Here is a 14107-nt window from a genome sequence, read left to right on the forward strand (position 1 = left end):
TTAAGCAAAACCTTCTTGCCCTTTGGCAATTCCACCAACTCAAAAGTGAGATTCTCTTCAAAAGAATCCATCTCCTCATTCATGGCTCCAAACCACAGATCCTTGTGCTCATCCTCCAAAGCTTCATAATAGCTTTCAGGCTTTCCCCCATCAGTAAGTAGCACATACTCATTCGGATCATACCTTGTCGACGGCTTAAGACTCCTCTCGGATCTTCTCACAACAGTAGGTTGGTTCTCAGCAGCTGGTGTCTCACCATGATCGTCACCATGATCACCATTGCCATCTTCATGTGCGGGAGCATCTGCACCGGGTGTACCATCCTGAACCTCAACCTCAACTTCACCGTGGACTGATGTAGAAGGAGTAGCCTCTATATCGATCAAACCTTCATAAACCTGAGTTGGAATTTTGGACTTTTCAATGTCCTTAATCGTTTGATCTTCCATGAACACAATATCTCTGCTCCTTACGAGCTTCTACTCAACGGGATCATAAAATCTGTACTCGAACTCATCCTGACCATAACCGATGAACACACACTGCCGCGACTTCATCTCAAGCTTCAATCTATCAACCTTGGGAATATGAACAAATGCCTTACACCTAAAGACCCTCAAGTGACTGTAAGAAGCATCCTTACCAGTCCAAACCCTCTCTGGAATATCACCCTCCAATGGAGCACTTGGTGACAAATTCAGCACATGAACCACCGTGTTCAAAGCTTCTGTCCAGAAAGTCATCGATAAGCCTGACTGTGAGATCAAACATCTCATCCTCTCGACAATCGTCCTGTTCATCCTTTCAGCCAACCCGTTCAACTGTGGAGTATAAGGCGGCGTGAACTGATGCCTTATTCCATGCTCTTTGCAATAAGCATCAAATGGTCCAATATACTCTCCACCATTATCACTGCGGATACACTTCAGCTTCTTTCCCGTTTGTCTCTCAACCAACGCCACAAAATGCTTGAAATATTCCAGCACCTGATTTTTCGTCCTCATAGGAAATACCCACAACTTCCTTGAATGATCATCAATGAAAGTCACAAAATATGATCCACCGCCAAGAGATCTTGTCTTCATTGGACCACACACATCTGAGTGTACCAAATCCAGTACCTCGGTTTCCTAGAAGGCGCAGAAGACTTGAAAGATACCATGTATTGTTTTCCCGCAAAGCAATGCGAACACTTCTGCAGGTGCAAATCAGAGATTCCTGGAATCACCTCATTCTTGGACAACACAGCCATTCCCTTCTCATTCATGTGACCGAATCTCTTATGCCATAGCTCCATGGCATTATCATTCTCCACCGCATTAACAGCATCCTTGGAGACCTTAGCCTGCATCCAATAGAAAGATGAAGACTTCTCACCTCGAGCCACAATCAAAGAACCACGAGAGAGCTTCCATTTACCACCACCGTGCAAACTGAAATAACCCTCATCATCAAGTCTTCCCGTAGAAATCAGATTCATCCGAATATCTGGGACATGCTTAACATCCTTAAGCACCAGCCTAGTCCCAAGACTAGTCTCCAAGCAAACATCACCAATGCCAGCAACCTGAGCCATCGCATCATTCCCCATCTTCACAGAACCATAATTATCCGTAGTATAGGTAGAAAACAAATCCCGCTATGATGTGGCATGAGTAGTAGCTCCACTATCAATCACCCAACTGGTGTCCTGGCATGCGACATTAATGGCATCACCCTCAAGAAGAATGAGAAACTGATCTTTGGTGACGGTCACCCGATCCACCTTTTCTTCTTGATTTTCTTGCTGCTTGTTTTTCAACTTCCAGCAATCTTTCTTCATGTGCCCTTTCTTATGACAGAAATAGCATTCCATATTTGCAAATCTATTAAACTTGCTCCTGCTCCTGTTCTTATCCCTCTTGGGATCTCTACTTGAACTCCTCCCCCTTGACTCAGTAACAAAGACATCTGAATGTGAACTGCTAGCATTCGACTGCCTTCTTGCTTCCTCATTAAGAACACTGTTCTTCACTGAATCCATCGAAATAACACCTTCCGACGCAGAGTTACAAAGAGATCCTGAAAACCTCCCAAGAATCCGGTAAAGTACCGAGAAGCCACAGACCGTGAATCGCATCATCAAACTTGATGCCCATATCAGACAGCTTGTTGAGTAATCCCTGAAACGCATTCAAGTGATCTGTCATCGGAGTCCCCTCTGATACCTCAGCTCAATTAACTTCTTGATCATGTACATCTTGTTATTTCCGGTCTTCCTAGCATATAACCGCTCTAGCTTCTTCCACAAAGAACGAGCATCCGTCTCAGTCTCAATATGATGCAACACATTATCATCTACCCACTGCCTTATCAACCCACACACTTGGCGATGCTGCAGCTTCCACTCTTCATCCGTCTTTTTCTCAGGTTTCTTCTCCTCGAAGACAGGAACATGGAATTCTTTAACAAAGAGTAAATCCTCCATCTTGCCTTTCCATAGATGATAGTTAGCACCATTCAAGCTTATCATCCTGCCCATATTCTCCATCATTCACACAAGCAACAATAACCCGAAGTTATCAAACCCAAAGCTCTAAAACCAGAAGCTCTGATACCACTCTGTTGGGGAAATAAGGCACACGGCGCAGCGGAACTTAACGGTCGTGTTTCTCCTGACCTTGTGTGAACCTGTGAGGAAAATACTTCGACGATAGCAGGATATAGTATAAGCAGAAACTAAATGAGACAAGCACTTTTTACGTGGAAAACCTCCTCGGTGTGAGAAGGAAAAACCACGGGACCGTAGTCCACTTAACAATCCACTATATAAATGTATGTGAGTACAACCATGTCCTCCCTGTTCAACAACCTGAACAGAACAGAGACTCTAGCTACAAAGAGCTATCTTCAACACAAGATACTACTACAACAACAAAAGAGCAACATAAAGCTTCAAAACCGGCAGCAATAAAACGACCTCAATTCACAAGGATTCCGGCAACCAGAGACTAATCCCACCGTACAAATCCAAGATGAACAAGTCCACAACACCTCTGCCAAATCTCAGCTCAATCAGAGAAGATCTCACCGTCGGATTTACCAAACACTCAAGACAGTACTGCTGAAGAACTGTGACGACCAGCTTCACTAAAACCCAGACAACAGAAGATCCAACCGTTAGAATCCAAATCCCTTCGGTGAACCTTTAATCCACTGACTGAAGCAGCTTCTCACAAAATATCAGCCCGATCAAGATCCGTTTGATCCTCCAAATCTGTCTTGACAAACCCAGACGACATCTGCCTTCTTCTCTCCTTTTCTTTCTTTTGTCTTAAGAATCTTCTTGAGTACTCTTCTTTCTTTTCTTGTGTTATGTCTGCTATCATTAGCAAAATTAGGTTAAGAGACTTTATATGGTGTCTCACTAACCCTAATAACTTCCAAGGTCCAATACTAATCTCATGGACTAATACCAATGGCCCAACTTCCAAGTTTGGTTATCACCAACCAAACTCAATGGGATTCTTCCATCTAGAAGGAACCCAACAAAAATATAATAACTACGATAGTTTAAGTAAGTTACGTGTCTCATTTGAGGTATATCTCTCAACAAAATACTCAAATAAGATAAGTTACAGTAGTACAGCATCTAAATTGCTATGCTTTTCATGTTTCAGACTTTGCATTGTTATTTCCTATTTCCATGTTTTAGATTTTTCAGCCATTTACATTTACGGCATAGTTACTCCGACGAGAAGAATAGTGAAGTCAGATAAAGGGTTGTCTCTCACCTTCAAAAATCTCAGTTCATTAAGTTATGATCATTTTAAAGTCAATACTGCAGAGGGTATCAAACGTGAGAATCTCTAAAGAAGTCATGTTCTCTCCTGAGTACGTGAGGTATCTCACTACAGAGATGACTTGCGAGTAAATTTTGGAGGATAAACCCTGAATCCCATAACTGACTCCCAAAGCTCTGCAAAAATAAGTTTTTCATGGATTAACAAAATTAGCTCACACTTAGCTTTAGACCAAAGAGAACCCAAAACTGTACATAAAAAGGGAAATCAGCTATTAGCGAAAAAACTAAACCAGAGTTTCAATAAGAAACTCATTATAGCCGTAATTAGAACCAAGATCAGCCTTGAGCTGTTCAACAAATTCCTTCCTCTTCACTCCTTCTGGCCTCAAATCCTTAAAATTCGACGGCACTCTAACAACTGAACACATATAAGTAACAATAAGCTACAAAACAAAGGCTGTACACAACTAAAATTTTAATAATAATTAGCCTCTTCAAACATTTTGAAAATTTTAATATAAAGCTACTACTAATAAGCTGAAACAATTACTATGAAAATTATTTACCAAGATTTTTTTTTATAGAAACAACAAACAAAGAAAAAATATTTAAATATTTTATCAAGAATCCAAACATATAAAAATAAGTTAAACAAAAAAATAATAATCAAAACAGTTTTTTTCATGTACCTATCATCTTATAAATTTTCAACAGGAGTCTTCTTTGGTGATAATATATACAATTACAGTAACATAACTGAATTGGGATAATCCTTTGTGAAAGAATATATAATTACTTTTATATTCTTATATCACTAAATTTATAACAATATAATATATTTTTAGTTATGTCAACTATTAAATATTTTAGAGTCAAATTTAGTAATATATTAATAATAAAATTTCTGTTATTAATAATGTATATAATGTTTAAATATATGACTAAAATAAAAATTATGTAAAGAAAATTGATAAAGACAAAAATTAGTGTTTATTTTTTTTGTCATCGACTTTTACAGACTCAAAACGACCCTGTAAACCAAACAGGTAACTCTGCATCCATATGCACGACAAAAGTCGGTTGATTCCTAGCACTTCTGGCGAGGTTGTCGGCCTTTTGATTCTTCGTGCGAGATACATAAATAATATCTGAACTATGAAAGTTTCCTTTCAAAGTCTCGATATCTGCTAAATAGGTTGCAAAAGCAGGCAATTCTTCTGGTTCCGAAACGATCTTCACCAATTGAGAACAATCTGTCGCAAATGTAACCCTGTACTGTCTCAGATTCCGCATACACTTCATTGCCCATATTAAAGCTTCTATCTCTGAGTGGAGAGGAGATAGGGAAGCCCTGACATTCCGTACTCCCATAAGACCATCATATCCCTCAAGTATACTATACCATCCCTGTCCCGAGAATATTTCCTTATTCTTCCAGGATCCATCAATAAAACACCATCGTCCTGGAATGGAATGAAAGTATACAAAAATTAGTGTTTATATTTTGTAATTTTTTAGTCGAAACATTGAATGAAAGTTGTTAAATGCTTCAGTGCTAAAAGTAAGATCTTATCTCAGAAGCATAATAGACATTATAACTAACTTAAAAATACTTATAGAAAAGTAGTCTTTCAACATATAGACTTATGGTAATTATTAGTCTATCAAGTTAAAAAATAATAAAGTAATAACTAAGCTATCATCATGTACATTTTGTGTTAATATATTATATAATGTTGGGTTGAATTGTGTAAAATATCTAAAAATTTCACAGAATTTAGAAATTTATAAGATTTATAGTAACTAAAAATTTAATATATTATACGCATTTTCCGCGCGTAGCGCAGACAACGAGTCTAGTAACTTAGTAAGTATTAAAAGGAGAATAAGTTCATTGGAGAAACTGTCCATCTCTATTATTAAAAGAGAAGTACATTTAGGAAATGCCCCTGAGTTTTCAATGTTAATTACATTTACATGCCACTGATCCTATTAAATGAAGTACTAAATAAAGCTATATTTAAGTATAATTGTCTTTTTTTTATTTAAATAATAGATTTAAGCATTTAATATATTTTCCTAATTTAAATCCTAGATGTCCTTAATAAAATCTTAACCAAAATATATTTCCTAATATATATCACATTAACATATTAAATATTTTAAATATTTATTAGTAATAAATAATAAAATAAAAAATCACACATCATAATAAATTTATATAACATATAAATAAAATATAAAATAATTTATTCATATAGTATTAGCATAATGCTTCCATAATATAAGTCCAATAAGTTATAAATATAAAATTTGTTAATACAATACATTATGATATAATAGACGATTAAATCACAAAATATAATTATTTTAGAGTAATAAATAAAATCATTATGTTTTAAAATGTTATATTAACAATTATGTAATACATTTTAATTTACAAATATATATATAGTATACCATTAGTACAAAGAAAAAATTAAAAGTGAAAGAAAATATTTATACGATCACGGATCGAGCTCTAGAAATAAGCGCAACATTATTTAAAAAAAATTATAGAAATTATAATTCCAAATATGCTTATATATTTTGTGTATTTATAAATTTATTTTCTTTGTTTTTGAAGGATGATAAGATTTTTGAATTGGAAACAATTATGATCCACCTCTATATTATTTTAATTAAGAAATTTAAAATTTATATCATAATATTTTATTAAAATTTTTAATTTTAATTTTTATTATAACTGCAAAAATTAATTTTCAATCTAAATTTATATTTAAATATTACAGATACATCATTTAATATTAAAAAAAACTAAAAACATAAAATAAATAGGCGGGTCAAGATCTAGCTACTTTATTAAAACAGAAATACACATATAGATTAACCCTAAAAGTTGCATATTATTTACATTCTAATGCCACTGAAGTTTTAAATAATCCTTCATTTTAGTAATGTTGTCTTTTCTGATTAATAAATGTATTTTCTTATTTCTAATTTTACCATAGAAATGGAAACAATGACTTCAACGTAATCTATTTTATTTAATTAAACTATACAATATCAAAATCTAAGGAAAAGTGAAAATCGTTTAACAATTTGTAACTACAAATTTCTTCTTCACATATGGAATATGGACCTGTATCCAGAGCAATGTAAGATAAATTTAGTTATAAAAAAAATCATGACTTCAAGGCTTCATTGCTATCATATATATATATATATATATTAATAATTATTCCTTCAAAAGTCTCATGTTTAGTCAAGTTCTCATAGGTATTATATGAACAATATTATTGTAATTTATAACTGAGATAGATATATTTTATTTCTTTATGTACAAAATTCAAATCATCTATATAAATCGATTTTCTAAACCAAATCAATAAATTCAGAATCAAAACAGAATATCTTTTATTAGTCTATCCAAACATACAATCAATGTCAAATCTTCATTGTACCTATAAAATATAGAAACTACAGCTTAAATTTTCCGCTAGCTATTATATTGATTCTTTTTTTTTGTCATCAAACATACAGACTCATATAGACTCTGCACACCAAACTGGTAGCTCTGCATCCATGTGAAGGACAAAAGATATTATATTGATTCTGATAATTCAATTTTTTACTATTAGATTTAGAAATATTTTATTCATTTGCTTCAAAATCCTTTTAATATTATATTTTGAAGTATTTTAATATTAAAGTTATACTAGATTTTCACCCGCGCTTTCGAAGCGCGGAATTTTTCCAATTTGAAAATTTAATTTAAATTTTCTATAAATAATTTATTGTTTTAAATATTATTTTGGCTTTTTGATTGGTACAATAAATTATTTTAATTATATTCCCAAATTTGATTAGTTAATTAGTTGATTCATGGTAACAATCATTTTTGTTTTGTGAATATTTTATATATACATATGTGTTTATTACCTTCTAGCTATTTATCATCATTTAATTTATATTTAATATTGTTTGTTACTATTTGTCGATGCCTATAACAGTATAATTTTTTATAAAAAGGTTTTATAACAATATAGTGTATGTTTTTCTTCCTTTTTAAGAAAATATTTTATAGTGATATATTGTTAATATATCTAATCTATAAAAACAGAAGTACAAAAATAAAATAACCCTAACTTTTCCCTAATATTTACAAAGGATTGCCACTAGCATATTTCAAAAGATTGCAAGATTTTAAATTAAATAAAAAAATCGGTTTTGTCAACCTTATATCTTGCTAACATATAATAGCTTTAATATTGTTTTCCTAAAATAACGTGATACCTTCCTTATTATCCTCTACATATCTTAATTATAATCTGAAATTGTGATTTAGTTTTCAAAAAACTAATCTTACGTGATAGATATCCTAATATCTTAGCATGTATCTATAAATAAAGTCAACGCATAGCTCGACTTCTGCACTACTAAACAGAATCAAAATATCTTTAAATAAGAGTGTCTTATTACTCAAACATTAAAAAAAACATGGCAATAATAATTAATAAACCTAACATATATCATTTTTCCTATTTTATTATTTATGTGTGTGTTTGAAAATAAATAATAAACCTATGTTTAAATAGTTAATGAACAATATTGTTTTTAAATTTATGTAATATTTTTATTATTTATTAGTAATAACTAAAAAATAAAAGTCACATAAAAAATCATTTATATAATATATAAATATATTAGGTTACATATATTTTAATACATACAACAATTTTATTATACAGTATCATAAATTTTTGATCCATAAAAAAATACATTTGTGTAGATATACGGGTCATATTCTAAAAAAATATGAATGATACAATTGATGGTTTACAAGATAAAATAAAATCACACAATATAAACTATAAATTACTCAATTGATGGTTTAAAATGTCATATTAAATAATTATGTAATCGGTTAAAATTTTGAAATATATACTATCACTTATACAAATAAATATTTATTAAAAATTTAGATCACATTCCTAACTATTTTAGCTAATTAAAATTTTCAAAAAAAGTCTACTTTTTAAAAAATATTGCTAACCAAGTTTAAATTCATATCTTCAATATCTTCGTAATCTTTAGTATAATAATAGTATTTAGAAAGCTAACCAATAACTAATTACAATTAAAAATTATACTTATAAATCAATTATGTTGACATGTACAATCGACCAAAACAGTTATGATCTTTCATAAAGTGATTTATAAAATATTTTCACAATACATACACCTTCTCTATTTTGAAACTATGGATACAACTATACAAATCTAATATTATATGGAATAAATTGTCTATAATATTTTTATTTTCTTATAAATGTTATAACTAATGTATCAATTTTTAATACTATACTAACTCATATTTATCTATTTTCTTACTTTTTATGCATAAATCTAATTACGAGTTTTGGATTTGTTTATATGATACCCAATATTAAATATTGGTCATATAATTTACTGGTTAACGCAAAAAGTTATTCGATGTAATTAAACATATTGTTATTTCCCAAAATATTATATTAATACACACATTGCAAGTCATGAATAATATTTAGTACAAACAAAGATAAGAAAAATGAAAAATGACACCCGCTCGGTCGAGCGGGTCAAAATCTAGTGTGAGATTAAAAAATCAGCCAACCAAAACATAATAAAATGACACATATGAAGCATGTCATTTTCTCTTCTACCGACGATCCTTAGTCAAACAAATTATAGATTCCTCTTCGTCTTCCCTCTTGAACCCTATCTCTCTAAGTATTTATGGATTATATACCTTAGTTTTTTAACCCGTCGAACTTCAATTCTATTCCAGTCAATCGGTTCATCTTTCTCTCATCTTCTGAGCAAAACGTATTTTGAACCTTTTTTAACTTCATGATTCTGAAACCTCTAAATCAAGCTTCTAGCGGTATGTTACAATCCACTTTGGCATTCATATACATAAGCATTTGTGTCTGTGTCTCAAGAAATCATATTTCCGGATATTTATTATTGAAATTAGAATTGTGTTTTTTTCCTAGATGGGGAATAAGTGTTTCAGAAATCCAAAAAATAGCGAGAGCCAAATAAGGAGAACCAGGAAAGTTACAGAGAGATTTTTAGGCAAAGATCTAACCGATGTTCTCTCTGCTGAACTGTCGGTTGACTCCATGGTAACAAATCTCTGATTCAAAAGCACTAAGAGTGACGTTTGTTCTGTTTCTTCTATAACATGAATTATATATTCGCAGACAGCCGTGATTTTTGTGGAGTATGATCCAGCAGAGAGAGACACAAGGCTTGCTAACAAGGTCGTCAATGGCTAAAAGAAAAGCATACGACTGAAGGTTTTCGTTGAGAACTCTTGCACAACTTCTCCAATCCATTTTGTTTATGTGAGAAAAGCACACACTGCTTCCTTTATGCCATTTTCCTCCTGCGAAGTTTTTTTTTTTTTTATGGTAACATACCTTTTCAACCTACAAAATTGCTTTCTTTCTTTTTTGTCTTTTAGCAGGCTTAGAAGAAGATCAAGTATGATGGTAAAACCCACCATAAAAAAAAAAAAAGAGTAAAACAGAAAGCAAACATAGAGAAATCAAAGAGATGACTTTGATAAAAGGTAAAAACATATATTATTGACTTCCCAAGCATTGTTAGGCGTTGCTGTTCCATTCCAAAAATATGGAGAATGAGATATCAGTGGAAGCTTTTAAGAAACTTCAGAACCCATATGAGGTGATGATTGTGTTTCATCAATTTGTATCGGTCCATCAAGTTCCTCTATCCCTGATCTCCATGGTATGTCTTGCTCTTTGTTTGTCTTTTTCCATTGACAAGAGAATAGTTAAGTTTGCCAGCTGGTTCTTTTGATGATTGCACTCAAAACGGATTCAAACAAACCACTGCTTATTGTCCTCCTACTTCTCTTTCATCACATAATCTTAGTTATTTCTTTCTCTACAATGAGCTGATTTATTTATGACTTTCGTACTTTGGTTCATCATTTTCAGAAGCTGGCAAAGGAAGTTAAGCTTCTAAAGAATCACTCACATCCAAATATAGCAGTATGCAGAAAAGCTTTTGTATTTCTTTCAATGTTTGATAGACCCTCCACATTTTTGTTTCTTTGGTAACTCTTTGTTCTTTTGTATTAAAGGTTTTTAGGCAGAATGGGAGAATGAAATCTTGAACATCCTTCTTCAAAGAGAACTTTCCGGTTTGCAAACTTCACTTACGTTATCAGAAGATTCCTGAGAGACGGATGTCCGGTCGGTGCCATGAGTGCTGAAATATTCTGCCAGTTCCTCTGCTTCTTCCGACCCTAACGCTCTCTCTAAGAAATCACCTCCAAACCAAACCTCAACGGAGGACAGACACACCAAAGTCGCAGGCCGGTGCCGCATATGCCTGCTCTATGAGTCGCGCATGTCTTTCAGCTCACACGGACATACATCAGACAGTGAAACCATCCAGTGGCTGCTCCATCAATCTGACCCAGCGGCTATAGCCACTACATCTACAAGGACTGTAACCATTCAGTCTAACTTCGCTTCTCTTAATATGTCACTTTATAGCTCAAGATCTTCTCTCTCTACTGATCATCTTTGTACGACCCCAAACAGCTATTACTTTCATTCGCCTACACTCATCCTCATCAGCATCATCAGATGCCTCCAAAGAATGAGTCGCATTCTTCTTCTGAAAGAAACTACACGAGGGAGAGGCCAAGAGGAGAAAGAAAGAGAAAATCTTCTGCTAAGGAAAATGTACAAGGGAATGCTTTGTTTGGGATAGCTGAGAAGGTGAAGGCCATGCACCTCATAAGAGAATATGAATAGAAGAAGATGGACGGAGAAAGGAAAAATAGCAAACATAGCTAATAATGAGAGAGTTGATAAAAATATACTGGAAAGAAGCATTACTATTTCAGATAGGAAAGCAGTGACTCCGGGTTAAGTTGCTGAGAAAGTAGTAAAAAGAAAGAAAAAGATGAAGACTGTTTCTGTAGAAACTAATGCCAAAAGTTAGGAGAGATTGAGGTCCGCAAAAAGTTACTTCACAAGAAGAGGAAAATGCCTTGGAAAAGACTGTTTTTTTGTCTTCCTATCCAGATTTTTTAAGGTTTGATTAGGAAGAAACACTCCTAACAAATTCTAATCAATTAATATTTGTCGTTTGAAAATGATGATATGCATGCATTAGAGGAATTTAAACTACCAAATAAGATTATTTACATGAATTCACATACTACCATGGGCGAACCTACGTTCGTTGAGGAGGGAGCGACTGCCCCACAATAATTTCTTTTTTTTAGTTAAAAAAATTACAACCATTAATTTTTATTTTTGCCTCCACAGGCCATAGCCCATTCTATCTAAAGCCCACTTTAGAAATATATTTATTAATTTTACTAAATATGCATAATTATACTAAAATTATCTAACTAACTTACCAATTAAAAAGCCTAATCAAATTTTCTCTTTGTGTTTGTCGTAGTCTTCTACTCCTCCCTCGAGGTAATTTTTTTTGTCTTTGTTAATTTGTTCTGCTTCATAGTTACTAATTAATTCTAATAGTTTAAAGAAAATCAACTTCTTATAGTTATATAAACTAAATTTCCTCTTAAAAGTGGAGTGGTTGACTTGGTTTCTCTGAGCATGATGTGATGATGATCATGATAAACTATTCTCGGTCAACATTGTCAAAGTGGATTTTTAAAGTTTATATGTTTCGTTTGTATTGTTTAACTAACACACATTTTTTTTTAGAAAAAAAAATCAATGGAAAAATACTTTAAAAAAGTATCATCTTCAGTACCTGAAACTAATGTCGATGATTTGCAACATCAATCTGCTGAAAGGAAAGACAAAAGGAAATCTCCTCCAGTATTAGTATTTGATACCAACTTCGATGATTTGTCATTTGACCCTGATGAAATGAAAGACATAATGGATTATCCTCTAAATCAAAGAGACGAGATTAGACGTAGATATCTAACTAAAGGTCCATGTCAATCTTATGGTCACAAATTTAAACAAATATCAAAAGGAGGTGGTCTTGCTTAAATTCTTTTAAAAAATAATTTTTACAAGTTAATGACAAGTCACATAATGAATTTCACTTCTGCTTTTTTCAGGTGATCAGAATCGTGCCTATAGTGTATTAAAAAAAACATTTGTTCCAGCATGTAGGATCCAAAATTTAATATATTTTTAATCTAATAGTTTAAACTTATTTTAAAAATTATTTTCCATGAAATTTTGAATAACTCACCTTTTGAATTGATATATTTTATATTTAATATAATTATAGTATATTTCCTAATAAACTTATTATTTTACAGTTTAAAATTTATGTGTTTACTGAAAGATTATATATCATTTTAGAATTTTTTATTATAGTTGTAAATAAGTTTCTTTTAAAAATTTGTCTTATGCCCCTAAAATCCTTACACTGGAGGAGATTAGAACAAGTTGGGTTATTAGCCATCCACAGTACAATCCAAGCCATCCCGCTCAAGACATGTAGTGGCTTCCGTTTAGCCTATCACTACTAGCTTAATACAAGTACCGGTCAGTAGTACTACCTAGTCTTGCCTCTGAACTGTTTTTTTTTTAATTAATTAATCTCCCTGAGAAGAGTTGCTGCCAGTAGGCTCTGTCAACAAGAAAAATCATCAAAAATCTGTGTTCTAGACGCTTATACTAAATAGAACACAAAATAGAACCATACCATATAACTTTGAAACTGTGAACAAGAAGAACCCATGAGTTGTGCTTCTTTCTAAAAACAAAAGTAAAGAAAGTAGCTTGATCATGTGCACGATTTGGGTGAGAAAATGCATAAAGAACCCTGTAGTATGGGCAAGAACACCTGCATGCAACATCCAAAAGGGAGAAGAAGGTCATGATAAATGCTACAACAGAAGCTGCATATACAGCTAAAATCAGAGTATTAAAAACAAGAAATTTTTGATGAGAAGTCAAACCTAAAAGAACAGAGCAAACAATCCAACTTAAACTCAGGAAGTGGAACGAAGAAAAGGCTTCTCACCAGAATCATTAATGGACTCAGAAGAAGCAGCGGCAGTAGAATACAAGAAGGCTTCGAACTCTGGTTTTGTCTGGTGTACATAAGAAACATATGACTGTTAGGATTGGGGAAAGAGTTGTCTAGAGAATATACTTGTGAGGTTGAAATAACCAAAAAAAAAAGGGTGGAAATGACAATACTTACCAAGTGCAGAACATGTTCTCAAAACATACAAGAGTCAGGTGCTTGCTTTTTCACTGGAGCACTTGCCTCAATCTCTCTCTCTCTCTC

The 14107-nt window shown here is 32.6% G+C and overlaps 1 long non-coding RNA gene across 2 annotated transcripts; it reads left to right on the forward strand.

Annotated features, from left to right (window-relative positions):
- The first annotated feature begins 9481 nt into the window (after positions 1-9481).
- LOC108806990 (uncharacterized) lies at positions 9482-12027 on the forward strand. Of its 2 annotated transcripts, none has more exons than XR_001942636.2 (6): positions 9482-9710; positions 9823-9954; positions 10033-10176; positions 10296-10582; positions 10795-10848; positions 10941-12027. It is a non-coding gene; the product is annotated as an uncharacterized LOC108806990 (long non-coding RNA). The 2 variants fall into 2 exon arrangements; XR_001942637.2 differs by having other exon boundaries at positions 9483-9710; positions 10299-10582.
- The last annotated feature ends 2080 nt before the right edge of the window (positions 12028-14107 follow it).

Source organism: Raphanus sativus, chromosome 6 (assembly GCF_000801105.2).
Source record: "Raphanus sativus cultivar WK10039 chromosome 6, ASM80110v3, whole genome shotgun sequence".
NCBI classification, from domain to species: Eukaryota; Viridiplantae; Streptophyta; class Magnoliopsida; order Brassicales; family Brassicaceae; genus Raphanus; species Raphanus sativus.